The sequence below is a fragment of the Physeter macrocephalus genome, chromosome 16, assembly GCF_002837175.3.
Source record: "Physeter macrocephalus isolate SW-GA chromosome 16, ASM283717v5, whole genome shotgun sequence".
Taxonomy (NCBI): domain Eukaryota; kingdom Metazoa; phylum Chordata; class Mammalia; order Artiodactyla; family Physeteridae; genus Physeter; species Physeter macrocephalus.
Genome location: NC_041229.1, coordinates 24,809,361 through 24,823,015, shown reverse-complemented (window position 1 = coordinate 24,823,015; position 13,655 = coordinate 24,809,361). Strand labels below are relative to the sequence as shown.

Here is a 13,655-nt window from a genome sequence, read left to right as displayed (position 1 = left end):
ATTTTATTCTTTTTGTTGCAATGGTAAATGGGAGTGTTTTCTTAATTTCACTTTCAGATTTTTCATCATTAGTGTATACGAATGCCAGAGATTTCTGTGCATTAATTTTATATCCTGCTACTTTACCAAATTCATTGATTAGCTCTAGTAGTTTTCTTGTAGCATATTTAGGATTCTCTATGTATAGTATCATGTCATCTGCAAACAGTGACAGCTTTACTTCTTCTTTTCTGATTTGGATTCCATTTATTTCTTTTTCTTCTCTGATTGCTGTGGCTAGAACTTCCAAAACTATGTTGAATAAGAGTGGTGAGAGTGGGTTTATATCTATTTTGAAAAAAGTACAGATTTTAAATTTTTCCATATGATTCCTGACCCTAACTCATTTTTTCTTTCCCTAAATGGAAAACTATTTTCTTCCTAGTCATGAGAAATGTCTCTTTTTCTAGGAATGGAGACGTCTATCCACACCATGGATTAGAAAAAAAGGAACCACTTCCTTGCCCTGCTGGCCACAGCTTTCCTGACTGCATCTTCCAAGTCAATGCCAGAAGTTACAGGGAGCTGGATATTGAATATATTCTGAGACTCTTAGACATTGATTCCTTCAAGCCTGACCACCAGAGCTATGAGTTCTACTGTTCAGCAGTCTTTGATGATATCATCAGCAATGATAGCAAATTTCACTGTTTACCTTAGGATCAGCAATGAGCAAATAAAATATTTAATACACTGAGCTTCCCTAACACTGAGATCCAAGAAGTTGGTTGGGCTTTGACCATGAAGAGAAATGATGTCATATGGAGCTATGTCTAGTCCAGCGCCATTCACAAACATTTGGTATTCCCGTTTAGTTTTATGTATTTTAGGTCATATCTACTGACTTATTTTTGAGTAGATGCATTTTTTATTTGTTGTCCAGGGCAAACATATCTTATTGTAGATATCTTGAATTGTCCTCAAAGTGTATCTTGGCATGAAAACAGACAACTTGTCTTTCTCGAATTTCACCAAAGGGTTTCAGTTCAACCTAAGTAGCGTAAATGTCTAGGAAGAAATTCCATAACTTCTTAATTTGATTCACAGCCTAATTTTCATAGACCCCATAGAAGCCTAAATTTTCTCCTGTCCACTAAACTTGACTGTTCATCAAAACTGTCTTCAAAAGTGTAAATGTGTTCCTTAAAAATATATTCTGATATAAAAGCAGCCACTGATTAAATGTCAATGCCCCTGCCTGAGGCTGCCCATCAGCAAAGGCCATTCCAGGATGGGCCCATTAAAATTTCCAAGTAGGGACTTCCCAGGTGTTCCAGTGGTAAAGAGTCTGCAGTACACTTCAGGGGATGCAGATTCAATCCCTGGTCAGGGAACTAAGATCCCACATGCTGTGGGGCAATTATGTCCGCATGCCACAACTACTGAGCTTGTGTGCCTCAACTAGGGAGCCTGTATGCTGCAAACTACAGAGCCCACATGCTCTGGAGCCTGCGTGCCACAACTACAGGACCCATGCACCTTAGAGCCTGCATGCCACAATTAGAGAAGAGAAAAACCTGTGTGCCACAACTAGAGAGAATCCTGCACTTCAAAACAAAAGATCCTGCATGCCTCAACAAAGATCCCATGTGCCACAACTAAGACCCAACACAGCCAAAAATAAATAAATAGATAAATAAATAAATAAATAAATAAATAAATCTGAAAAGAAAGTCTATTTGTTTAAAAAAATTTTCCAAGTAGGAGCATCATACACAGTGTCAGTCACAATATATTTGAACTATGGTCTTGTTGTCTAACATTATTTTCTTATTCTTGGATTCCTACAGGATCAGCCATCTTTTAGAGATTAATTAAATTTTCTTGGACTTGGCTGACAGAGTGAGGGCACCAAGACTCACAGATGTTTTGGACCTGCATTGCCATGGGGGAATGACATCTTAAACAAATACCAAGCACAAAGGAGTCTGACTGGGTGATTGAGATGAGAGGAGAAGGAGGCTTAGTAGAGATTTAATTCTTTATTGGAAACAAACCTGAAGAAAACACCCAGTTGTGTGTGTGTGTGTGTGTGTGTGTGTGTGTGTGTGTGTGTGTGTGAATGTGCACACGTGTTTGTGGCTGGTTTTTTGCAGTTTTTTTTTTCTTGTAGTTGATTTCTAGTGTCATAACATTGTAGTTGGAAAAGATGCTTGATATGATTTTAGTTTTCTTAAATTTTACTGAGACTTATTTTGTGACCTAGCATGTGATCTCTCTTGGAGAATGTCCCATGTGCACTTGCAAAGAATGTGTATTCTGCAGCTTTTTGATGGAATGTTCTATACATATCTATGAAGTGCATTTTGTCTAATGTGTCTTTTCAGGCCAGTGTTTTCTTATTGGTTTTCTGTCTGAATGATCTTCCATTGATGTATCAATAAGTAGGATGTTAAAGTCTCCTCTTTTAACATCCTGTCAGTTTCTCCCTTTGTTTCTGTAAGTATTTGCATTATTTATTTAGGTGCTCTTATGTTGAGTGCATATATATTTACAATTGTTATATCTTTATGTTGGATTGATCCCTTGATCATTATGTATTATCCTTCTTTGTTTCTTTGTACAGTCTTTGTTTTAAAGCCTATTTTGTCTGACATATGTATTGCTCCTCCAGATTTTTAGAAAACTTCCATTTGGCTGGAGTACTTTTTCCATACCCTCACTTTCAGCCTGTGTGTGTCTTTATGTCTGAAGTGAGACTTTTGTAGGCAGCAAATACATGAGTCTTGTATTTGTATCTATTCAGCCACTCTATGTCTTTTGACTAGAGCATTTTGTCCATTTACACTTAAATTATTGATAGGTATGTACTTACTGACATTTTGTTCATTGTTTTGGGGTTGTTTTTGTAGTTCTTTTTTATTCCTTTCTTCTTTTGTTCTCTTCCCTTGTGACTTGATGACTCTTTAGTGTTATGTTTGGATTCCTTTCTCTTTGTGTCTGTATCTATGATAGATTTTTGATTTGTGGTTACTATAAGGTTTATATACAGCAATATAAATATATACATAATTAATTTAAGTTGCTAATCTCTTAATTTCAAATGCAGTTTAACAACCCTGCATTTTTACTCCACCCACCACATTTACTGCTTTTGACATCATATTTACATCTTTTTGTTTTTGTGTATTCCTTAACTGCTTATTGAGGATATAGATGATTTTACCACTTTTGTCTTTTAACCTTCCTTCTATCTTTGCACATGGTTGATTTACTACCTTTACTCTATATTTGCCTTTAGCAATGAACTTTTTCCTTTCATAATTTTCATGTTTCTAGTTGTGGCCTTTTCTTGTTCACTTAGAGAAGTTTCTTTAACATTTCTTGTAAAGCTGGTTTCATGGGACTGAACTCTGTTAGCTCTGCTTACCCGTAAAACATTAAAAAAATTTTTTTTTATTGGGGTATAGTTGTTTTACAATGTTGTGATAGTTTCTACTGTTCAGTGAAGTGGAGTTCCCCATGCTATACATCAGGTTCTCATTAGTTATCTATTTTATACATATTAGTGTATATATGTCAGTCCCAATCGTCCAATTCGTCCCCCCCGTGCTTTCCCCCCTTGCCCCCCGGTGCTTTCCCCCCTTGGTGTCCATACGTTTGTTCTCTACATCTGTGTCTCTATTTCTGCCTTGCAAACTGGTTCATCTGTACCATTTTTCTAGATTCCACATATATGCATTAATATACAATATTTGTCTTTCTCTTTCTGACTTACTTCACTCTGTATCACAGACTCTAGGTCCATCTACATCTCTGCAAATGACCCAATTTCATTCCTTTTTATGGCTAATATTCCACTGTATATATGTACCACATCTTCTTTAACCATTCAAACTGTCACTGTTTTCAGATGACATGATATTATATATACAAAATTCTAAAGATGCCACCAGAAAACTACTAGAGCTAATTGATGCATTTGGTAAAGTTGCAGGATACAAAATTAATGCACAGAAATCTCTTGCATTCCTATACACTAAAAATGAAAGATCAGAAAGAGAAATTAAGGAAACAATCCCATTCACCATTGCAACAAAAAAATAGATTACCTAGGAATAAACCTACCCAAGGAGGTAAAAGACCTGTACTCAGAAAACTATAAGACATTGATGAAAGAAATCAAAGATGACACAAACAGATGGAGAGATATACCATGTTCTTGGATTGGAAGAATCAAAATTGTGAAATGTCTATACTACACAAAGCAATCTACAGATTACTGCAATCCCTATCAAATTACCAATGGCATTTTTTACAGAACTAAAACAAAAAATCTTAAAATTTATATGGAGACACAAAAGACCCTGAATAACCAAAGAAATCTTGAGGAAAAAAAAAAATGGAGCTGCAGTAATCAGATGCCCTGACTATACAACAAATCTACAGTAATCAAGACAATATGGTACTGGCAAAAAACAGAAATATAGATCAATGGAACAGGGTAGAATGCCAAGAGATAAACCCATGAACTGCATTCCTATACACTAAAAATGAAAGATCAGAAAGAGAAATTAAGGAAACAATCCCATTCACCATTGCAACAAAAAAATAGATTACCTAGGAATAAACCTACCCAAGGAGGTAAAAGACCTGTACTCAGAAAACTATAAGACATTGATGAAAGAAATCAAAGATGACACAAACAGATGGAGAGATATACCATGTTCTTGGATTGGAAGAATCAAAATTGTGAAATGACTATACTACTCAAAGCAATCTACAGATTACTGCAATCCCTATCAAATTACCAATGGCATTTTTTACAGAACTAAAACAAAAAATCTTAAAATTTATATGGAGACACAAAAGACCCTGAATAACCAAAGAAATCTTGAGGAAAAAAAAAAATGGAGCTGCAGTAATCAGATGCCCTGACTATACAACAAATCTACAGTAATCAAGACAATATGGTACTGGCAAAAAACAGAAATATAGATCAATGGAACAGGGTAGAATGCCAAGAGATAAACCCATGAACCTATGGTCAACTAATCTATGACAAAGGAGTCAAGGATATACAATGGAGAAAAGACAGTCTCTTCAATAAATGGTGCTGGGAAAACTAGACGGCTACATGTAGAAGAATAAAAGTAGAACACTCCCTAACACCATACACAAAAATAAACTCAAAATGGATTAAAGACCTAAATGTAAGACCTGACACTATAAAACTCTTAGAGGAAAACATAGGAAGAACAGTCTTTGACGAGAAAGATCTTTTTTGACTCACCTCCTAGAGTAATGGAAATAAAAACAAAAACAAACAAATGGGACCTAATGAAACTTAAAAGCTTTTGCACAGCAAAGGAAACTATAAAAAAGATGAAAAGACAATGCTCAGAATGGTAGAAAATATTTACAAACGAATCAACAGACAAAGGATTACTCTCCAAAATATATAAATGGCTCATGCAGGTCAATATCAAAAAAACAAACAACCCAATTCAAAAATGGGCAGAAGACCTAAATAGACATTTCACCAAAGAAGACATACAGATGGCCAAGAGGCATATGAAAAGCTGCTCAACATCACTAAGTATTAGAGAAATGCAAATCAAAACTACAGTGAGGTATCACTTCACACCAGTTACAATGGGCATCATCAGAAAATCTACAAACAATAAATGCTGGAGAAGGTGTGGAGGAAAGGGAACCCTCTTGCACTGTTGGTAGGCATGTAAATTGATACAGCCACTATGGAGAACAGTATGGAGGTTCTTAAAAAATTAAAAATAGAATTACCATATGACCCAGCAATCCCACTCCTGGGCATATACCCAGAGAAAACCATAAATCAAAAAGACACATGCACCCCAATGTTCATTGCAGCACTATTTACAATAGCCAGGTCATGGAAGCAACCTAAATGTCCATCAACAGACAAATTGTCCATAAAATTTTGATCTCTCCTTCAAATCTGAATGAAAGCCTTGCCAGGTATTCTTGGTTGCAGGTTTTCCCCTTTCATCACTTTAAACATATCATGCCACTCCCTTCTGGCCTGCAGAGTTTCTCCTGAAAAGTCAGCTGATAGTCTTATGGGAGTTCCCTTGTACATAACTTGTTGCTTTTCCCTTGCTGCTTTTAATATTCTCTATCTTTAATTTTTGCCATTTTAATTACAATGTGTCCTCTTTGTGTTGATCCTGTTTGGGACTCTGTGCTTCCTGCACCTGAATGTCTGTTTCCTTTCCCAGGTTAGGGAAGTTTTTAGCTCTTATATTCTCAAATATGTTCTCTGTCCCTTTTTTCTCTCTCTCTTCTCCTTCAAGGACCCCTATAATGTGAATGCTAGTGTGCTTGATGTTGTCTCAGAGGTCTCTTAGACTGTCTTCATCTCTTTCTTTTTCTTTTTTCTTTTTTCTGTTCAGCTTCAGTGATTTCCAGTACTCTGTCATCCAGCTCATTGATTGGTTCCTCTGTGTCATATAATCTACTAGTGATTCCTTCTAGCATGTTTTTCATTTCAGTTATTGTGTTCTTCATCTGTTTGGTTCATCTTTATATTTTCTAACTCCTTATTAAAAACTTCTAAGTTATCACTCTGTTTATCCATTCTTCTCCCAAGTCCTTTGATCATTTTTATGATCATTACCTTGAACTCTTTATCAGGTAGATTACCTAATCTTCACTTTACTTAGTTCTTCTTCTGAGATTTTGTTCCATCTTATTCCTTCATTTGGAACATGTTTCTCTGTCATCTTATTTTGCTTAACTTGTTATTTTTATTTCTATGTATTTGGTAGGTTGGTTATGTTTCCTGACCTTGAAGAAATGATTGTGGCTCTATCTTGCTTATGAGTTCTTCAATACCATGGACAGTGTTTTATTCATCTTTGTATCCCCAGTATCTAAGATAGTGTATTACATATACTAGGTACTCAATAACTGACTATTAAGTGAATTAATAATCATTTTGGGGATTTCCCTGGTGGCACAGTGGTTAAGAACCTGCCTGCCAATGCAGGGGACATGGGTTCGAGCCCTGGTCCTGGAAGATCCCACATGCCATGGAGCAACTGAGCCTGTGCACCACAACTACTGAGCCTGAGCTCTAGAGCCCATGAGCCATAACTACTGAGCCCGCGTGCCACACCTACTGAAGCCTGCATGCCTACAGCCCATGCTCTGCAACAAAAGAAGCCACCGCAATGAAGAGTAGCCCCTGCTCACCACAACTAAAGAAAACCTACTCGCAGCAATGAAGACCCATTGCAGCCAAAAATAAAAATAAATTAATTAATTAAAAAAAATCATTTTGGACCAGTCTTTAGGCCACTGGAAAGCCTTCTCTAGATCATGTTTTGAGAACTACTGCCATAGCAGCATGTCTAAGAATCTTAGTTTATTTTGTTTAAAGCATTCTCTGGCAGAATGAATAACTCACATAATCTCAGTCACAATTTTATCAATATAGATATTAACAGCCATACTGGGTCCAACAGTCACTTCAGTTTTGTACATAGAACTCCATAGGTCTATAAAATTTATTCTATTGGAAAACAGAGTGGTCTTAAATTAATTTTTAAATTTTACACAACAATTAAGTAAAATTGAGACAAGGCCTAATACTCTTTAAGCTCAGAGGTTTCATTTCTACTTTCATTGTGAAGACAATACATACATCTCCTACTACCAATTCTTCAAGTCACAACACTTAAGACCAGAACTAGATTAAAAATAAGTAAATGGCCAAGACTCCCACTCCACCCACAAAATAATCCAGGCAGGAAATTCCTACTTGCCCATTGCTCAATCTAACCTTGCTAAAGAAAGAGACCTTTGGGTGGGGAAGTTCTTATTCAAATGAATTCCTAAGGATGGTGCTCAGTAAGAGATCCACCTGTCTGGAAAAGACCCAAACTCTGTGTCACTCATAATGGACCAATGTGGAGTCCAAACAGATGACAGAGCACAGCATCTCCTAGGTCTTCCCTTCCTCCCCAGTCCCACTGCTGTAATTTGGGCAGACTTTAGAGGCACAACTTCCTCCTCCATGGATTCTCTACTTATCACTTCTAAATACTACATCAGGTGATCTCAGTTTCTTCAACTGCCTCTCTGTTGATCTCGTGGTACTCTGTTAAACATGTTTTTATCCAGAAATAATGCAGCTGGATTCATGGCTAACATTTATGGACCACTATGGACCAGCCACTATGCTAAGCACTTTACAAATCATTTGCTAATTTAATCCTGCCAGTAACAACACGAGGTAAATATTCTTTATTATTATCATCCTCACTTTAGAGATAAAGCTGAAAGAAGTTAAGTCCAGGTCCCTTAACTTCCAGGCTGGTGCTTGAACATTATGTAACACTGTTGTAGCAAATGTCACCAAACACTTTACAGCCTTCATTCAAACAATTAATCGTGAGACAGGCTGGGACCTGGGACCCTTTGCTGTAGTGCTGCAATACTTGCACTTGGACAAACGTCTCCTTGAGCAACAAAATCCAAAGAAATTATAAGAGACTAAAAATAAGTGTATGCATGTGCAGTTGGGGCAAATTAAGGACAAGAAGATATAAAAAGACCAAAAAACCCAACTGCCACTTCTGAAGAGCTGGGAGCAAAAAGAGGGTGTCAGTAGCAAAAGCAGCGTACCGCGAATGCCCCCTGCACTCAACACCACCAAAGGGGTGGACAAAACACCTAAGCTACCCCTTCAGCCCGACCCATAGACTCACCACTACCTACCCTCACTCCATATAAGGAACCAGCTTGTCCACCCCCCGCCTCGGGGAGCAAGAAAGGGAAACCGTTACTTGTTTTCACTCCCTCCTGCAGCTGCAGGAGCCCCAGTAAAGCCTTCCCTGAATTTCTGGTCTGGCATTTAGTCAATTTCTATTCATTGGGGGAAGGCCAAGAACCCTGGTTGATATCAATTTCCTTCAAATTACATGGGCATGGGTCCCTGCCAGTTTGGCAGCCCATGAGAACTTCCTGGATTAATTCAAAGATATATTAGTCTCCAACAAGTCTATTACCTGAAATTCTATAAACCTCTCTGTACGTCATCCTACTAGATTATCTATTAGCTGTATTTTTCTAATGTTTATTAACTGATGAGAAATGCTTTATTTGTTCGCCTGTGACAAAGCTGCATATCATAGTAGTTTTCCTTGAAAAGTACCTAGTAGTCAACTAAAAGATAAAAGATGTGTGATAATGGGGATATTTAGGAAAGCTGTTTCAGTTAGCAGAGCACAAGGTCTTGCATCTTCGTGTACTTATAGACTTGGCAGGTAACTGTAGCCATGAGGAAGCAGAAAAGAAATGCCTAGAAATGGGAATGGGGCAAGGAGTTTTCTTTAAAACTCATTCTTTAAAACCCTGGGAGCTTTATAATAGTTTATTTTTAGATATCTTTAAAGGGCACTATGGTCAAGTCAGTTTTCTTAACAAACTCTGGATATGTTTATTAGAAGATGGAAGGTAGTTGAGAGAGATGAGAGAAAGAGAAAAGTTGGTGATAGCCAGAAGAAAGGGAATAAAGATGGAAGAGGATAGTCTATTGGTACAGACTAGCTCAAGAATGAAGAGAATACCTACTCTGCTGAAATTGATTAGGAAGAGGAAAGAAAGGGTGTGGAGGAAATATTTACAATAATAAGGTAATTCCTGGGGTGATGGTACTCAATGGTCTCTCTTCTCTGGTGCAGTGGGGAGACCTGGATGTACATTGTTAAAAACATGGTGGGTTGAGGAGGTGGAAAGAGAAAAATTTTAAAGATAGTTGCTGTGGATTGGAGGAAGCAATAGTGATACTGATTTATAGATGATAGGTTGTGGCTTTAGCTAAAACACACAAATTTGTAATGAATTATGGCTAGGATTTTCTTTCACAATGCTATGTGGACCCTGAATTGTAGAAATCTGTGAATTTGTGACTGGAGGGAAATTAGTAGACTAGGAAAGGGAAAAACTGACCCAAATACTAGGTTTATTAGGAAGACTAATTAGAAAAGACCTATGGCCTGAGGAATCAAGAAGGGTTGAGAACCTGTATACATCCATTCATTCATTTTACAATCTTTTATTGAGGATCTGTCACATATTAATTGTCTGTTAAATTCTTTAATACAAGGATGAATAAGATCCTGCCCTGAGTTAAATGTTAACAGGTGGCAAGGCTGTCACTAATTGCTATGGAATACATGTGTACAAATATACTTTGGAAAAGTTGGTTCTAAGTGGTGCCAAGTCTGTCTCACATTCAGACAATAAGAGAAACAGAGAGAAGAGCTTAAGTTATTCAGACAGTAGGTAGATCCAAACAGTCAAATGATATACAACAGAGAATAGCTATTGACATAAATAGAGGACAAAGGTGGTGAGAAGGTGAAGGTTTGTGAGTGGTACATGATCCTGAAGGAGATGTTTGAGATGTAGGAGATATGGGAGTCCAGGCTGAATCTGGCCATTGGAGAAATATCATTCCTTGAGGTTAGAAAAAAGATATAATTTGGTATGGGGATTAAACTCTCTGGGCTTCCTCCATCCCCTTTCATTCATCATATGAATTGCAGGTACCTACCTAGAGAAATTAGCTGAGGGAGTCAAATGAAAGGAATAAAAATCATTGGCAGGGATCCATGTCCATGTAGTTTGGTCAACCTAGGGCCAATATTAATATTTTTATTGATGCTTTTGAGAGAATGAATCAAGGCCTATAGATTAATTTGATGAACAACACAAAGACAAAAAATACTTGACTTGTGTCCTTGGAGATTATTCACTTTTTAGGTGTTTATTGCCTATTTTCTTCAAACTAGATTCTAAGTTCCATGAGGGCAGGGACCTTGTCAGTCTTGTTCATTGTTGTTTTCCCAGCACCCAGAACTGTGCCTGCACATAATAGTTGCTCAGTAAATTGTTTTACATTGATTAAACAATAGCAGTAGACTGTGATAAGTGCTGTGATACCAGTATGCACTGGTGCTCTGGCGGCAGAGCAATAACTCTGCCTTGAGGGTTGGGGAAGCTTTCAGAAAGAAGGTGGCATTTGAGCTTGAAGAATAGGTAGGACTTTGTGAAGTGGAATGGAAAGAGAAGAGTCTTCCAGAAAGGTTGGAACACCATAAATGAAGGCAAAGCATTATGAAACACGTGGTATGTTTGGGGGATATTGAAAAGTTTATTTTTTGAACACGGATACTTTAAAATGTACTTAGTGTCAGTGGAAAGTAAATTTCCTTCCATACAAGTGTACCTTACTTTATGGAATAGTTATGAAAGAAGGACCACAGGGAAACGTAAGAAAATTAAATTACTTTAAAAAGAATTTGGAGTGAAATTCTTCTGTCATGAATCTCTCCTGAAAAGCTTTTCCTTCCAAAGAGGACTCATATATGGCCTTGGTCTAACTTTTTCCAAGAGGTTTATTCAGGAAGTATGAAGAAACTGGAGAGTTGAAAGAAAAGGTAATAGAGGCTAATGCTTCTAAAAACAAAAACTAGAAGGGTCAAGGGTTTATTATTATTTAATGTGAGGAAGGAACACAATAAATGTTCAGCATTTAAGGACTATCACTAATCTAAACTTTCATAAAAACAGTATAGTGGATGTGGAACCTGCAGAGACTTTTATTTAGTGAACATCTACTATGGAACAGGTGCTTTGCATTCATTGCCTTACTTAATACTCGAAACAGTCCAGAGAGACAGGGATTACCACTCTCCATTTTACAGATGAGGTAAGAGAGGGGCAGAATAGCTGGGTAAACTACTGTGGTGGTAAATGAAATTGAAATCAAGGCCGACCGTGAAGGTCATTGTCTTTCCCCTACCCTATGCTGCCTCTAACTTAAGAAACTTTTTAATTAGAGAGAAATATTCGTTATTAATATGAAGCATAATACTAAAGAAAGGCACAGGTCTCCGTGTGTGTGTGTGTGTGTGTGTGTGTGTGTGTGTGTGTGTGTGTGAAGTGAGTTCTGGTCCAAGCAATCTTCCCCAAATATCCCCAGGCTTTGGTGTCTATAATTCATCCATTATAATTAACCCCAGGGTTAAGGTATTGTTTCTGAAACCTGATTAAAATGCAAATATGTAACCTGAGAAGACTGACGCCTTCTCTCAGTTACAAACCTAGGAGCTGGCTCTTTGAGAACTTGACCCGACTAGTCCAGTAGTCGGGAAAGGCGGGGATTGCCCCGGCATCCCTGCAGGAGAGGTCCCCAGGCACAGGAAAGCAGGTGAGGGGTGGATGTCTGGACTGGGGGAGTCACTCGGTGAGATCGCAGAGGTTGGAGCTAAGCTAAAAAACAAACTTGGCCCTCTGAACAATTCTCTGGGGAACGAGCGAGGTATACACCTTTCCTTCTTATTCCAGGACTCTTTGGGAATCCCATAGTCTTCCGAGGTGCACCATCTTCTAGCCCACTGCTCCTCCCGGGGGTAGAACCAGGAGCAATTAAACTCTGCCAGTGCAGCCTACTCCCCGCTCTCTGCCTAAGAAGCAGGGTCCGCAGATTTAACCCTTTCCATCCAGACTCCCGCGCCTCCTCCCCCGCACGGTGTGGGCGGCTTGGCGACTGGGCATGCTCAGTCGCCGCCCGCGGTGTGCTTCCAGGGAAACCTCCGCACTCCCTACCCCGGCTGCTCTCTGTTGCCTCCTTGCCGCCGACCTCCTGGGGTCCATCCCAGCTTCCTCTGCTCCTAGCGACCCAGATTCCTGACCCGCCTCCGCCCCTCCCGTGCCTGCAGCCGGTGCTGCAGCCGCGGCCACCCTGGTCCAGGCTCCGCGCCGGGGACCGACCTCGTCGATCGCCGCGGTGGAGCTTGCAGCTGGAGCCCTTGGGGAACGCGGAGATGGAGACCCGACTGCTGCACGCCAGGACCTGCTGAGCTTCTGCCGCCGCTGAATCCATGTGAGTAGCTGCGTCCAGGGGCGGCCCAACAGGAGCGGAGGGGAGAGGGGCGAATGTCCTTGAACAGGAGAGAGGTGGCGGCGAGGACTTTTGGCACCGTGAGAGCTGCGCTGTGTATGGGGCGCAGCAGAAATGCCAAGATTGTGGGCAGAGGGGGCAGGAATGAACGTGCATACTGCTTCGGTTCAGGGGCTTCGTGGTCACTCAAGACCGTCATCTGTTCTCCCATCTTGACCCCCAAAATGAACACCCGGGGGATACAGGTCTGCGCGAGAGGCTGCATCTTGGCAGGGGCGCGGGTCACGTAGTAACTGAACGCCGAGGACTCTGGAGGAGGCATGCCTGGCAGAGGCCAAAATGGGAGTTGGGGACGAAGGTAGGCCTGGCCCGGACGAGTGGCCTGTCCAGGTCCTGGGGTCCTCTGCCCCATGGCCTTAGGCCTCTGGGGCAATGCAGGACTTCGGATTGGCGGACCGCAGAGCTGGTGGGTCATTAGCGCTGCGAACCCGGAGGAACTGTCTGAGGGGCTGGCGCGCGGTGTCTCCTCCTACTGCCAGGTTCCCCTCACTTATTGGGGCACCTTCTTTCCTAGGCAGGTAGAATTGAACAGGCGAGTGGGGTGCCACGGCTGACAGAGCTATTAAAAGCAAAACAGTGAAGTGTGGTGGTGAGGCGTGCTGTTGTGAGTGCCTTTTTTTCCCCAAGTGTGAGTACAGAGTGCCCCTATTCACCGTGTTTC

General features: G+C 39.9%; 1 pseudogene; it reads right to left on the bottom strand.

Annotated features, from left to right (window-relative positions):
- Positions 1-13,346, bottom strand: part of LOC129391368 (succinate--CoA ligase [GDP-forming] subunit beta, mitochondrial-like) — a 30,047-nt pseudogene extending 16,701 nt beyond the window's left edge.
- Between the last annotated feature and the right edge of the window lie 309 nt (positions 13,347-13,655).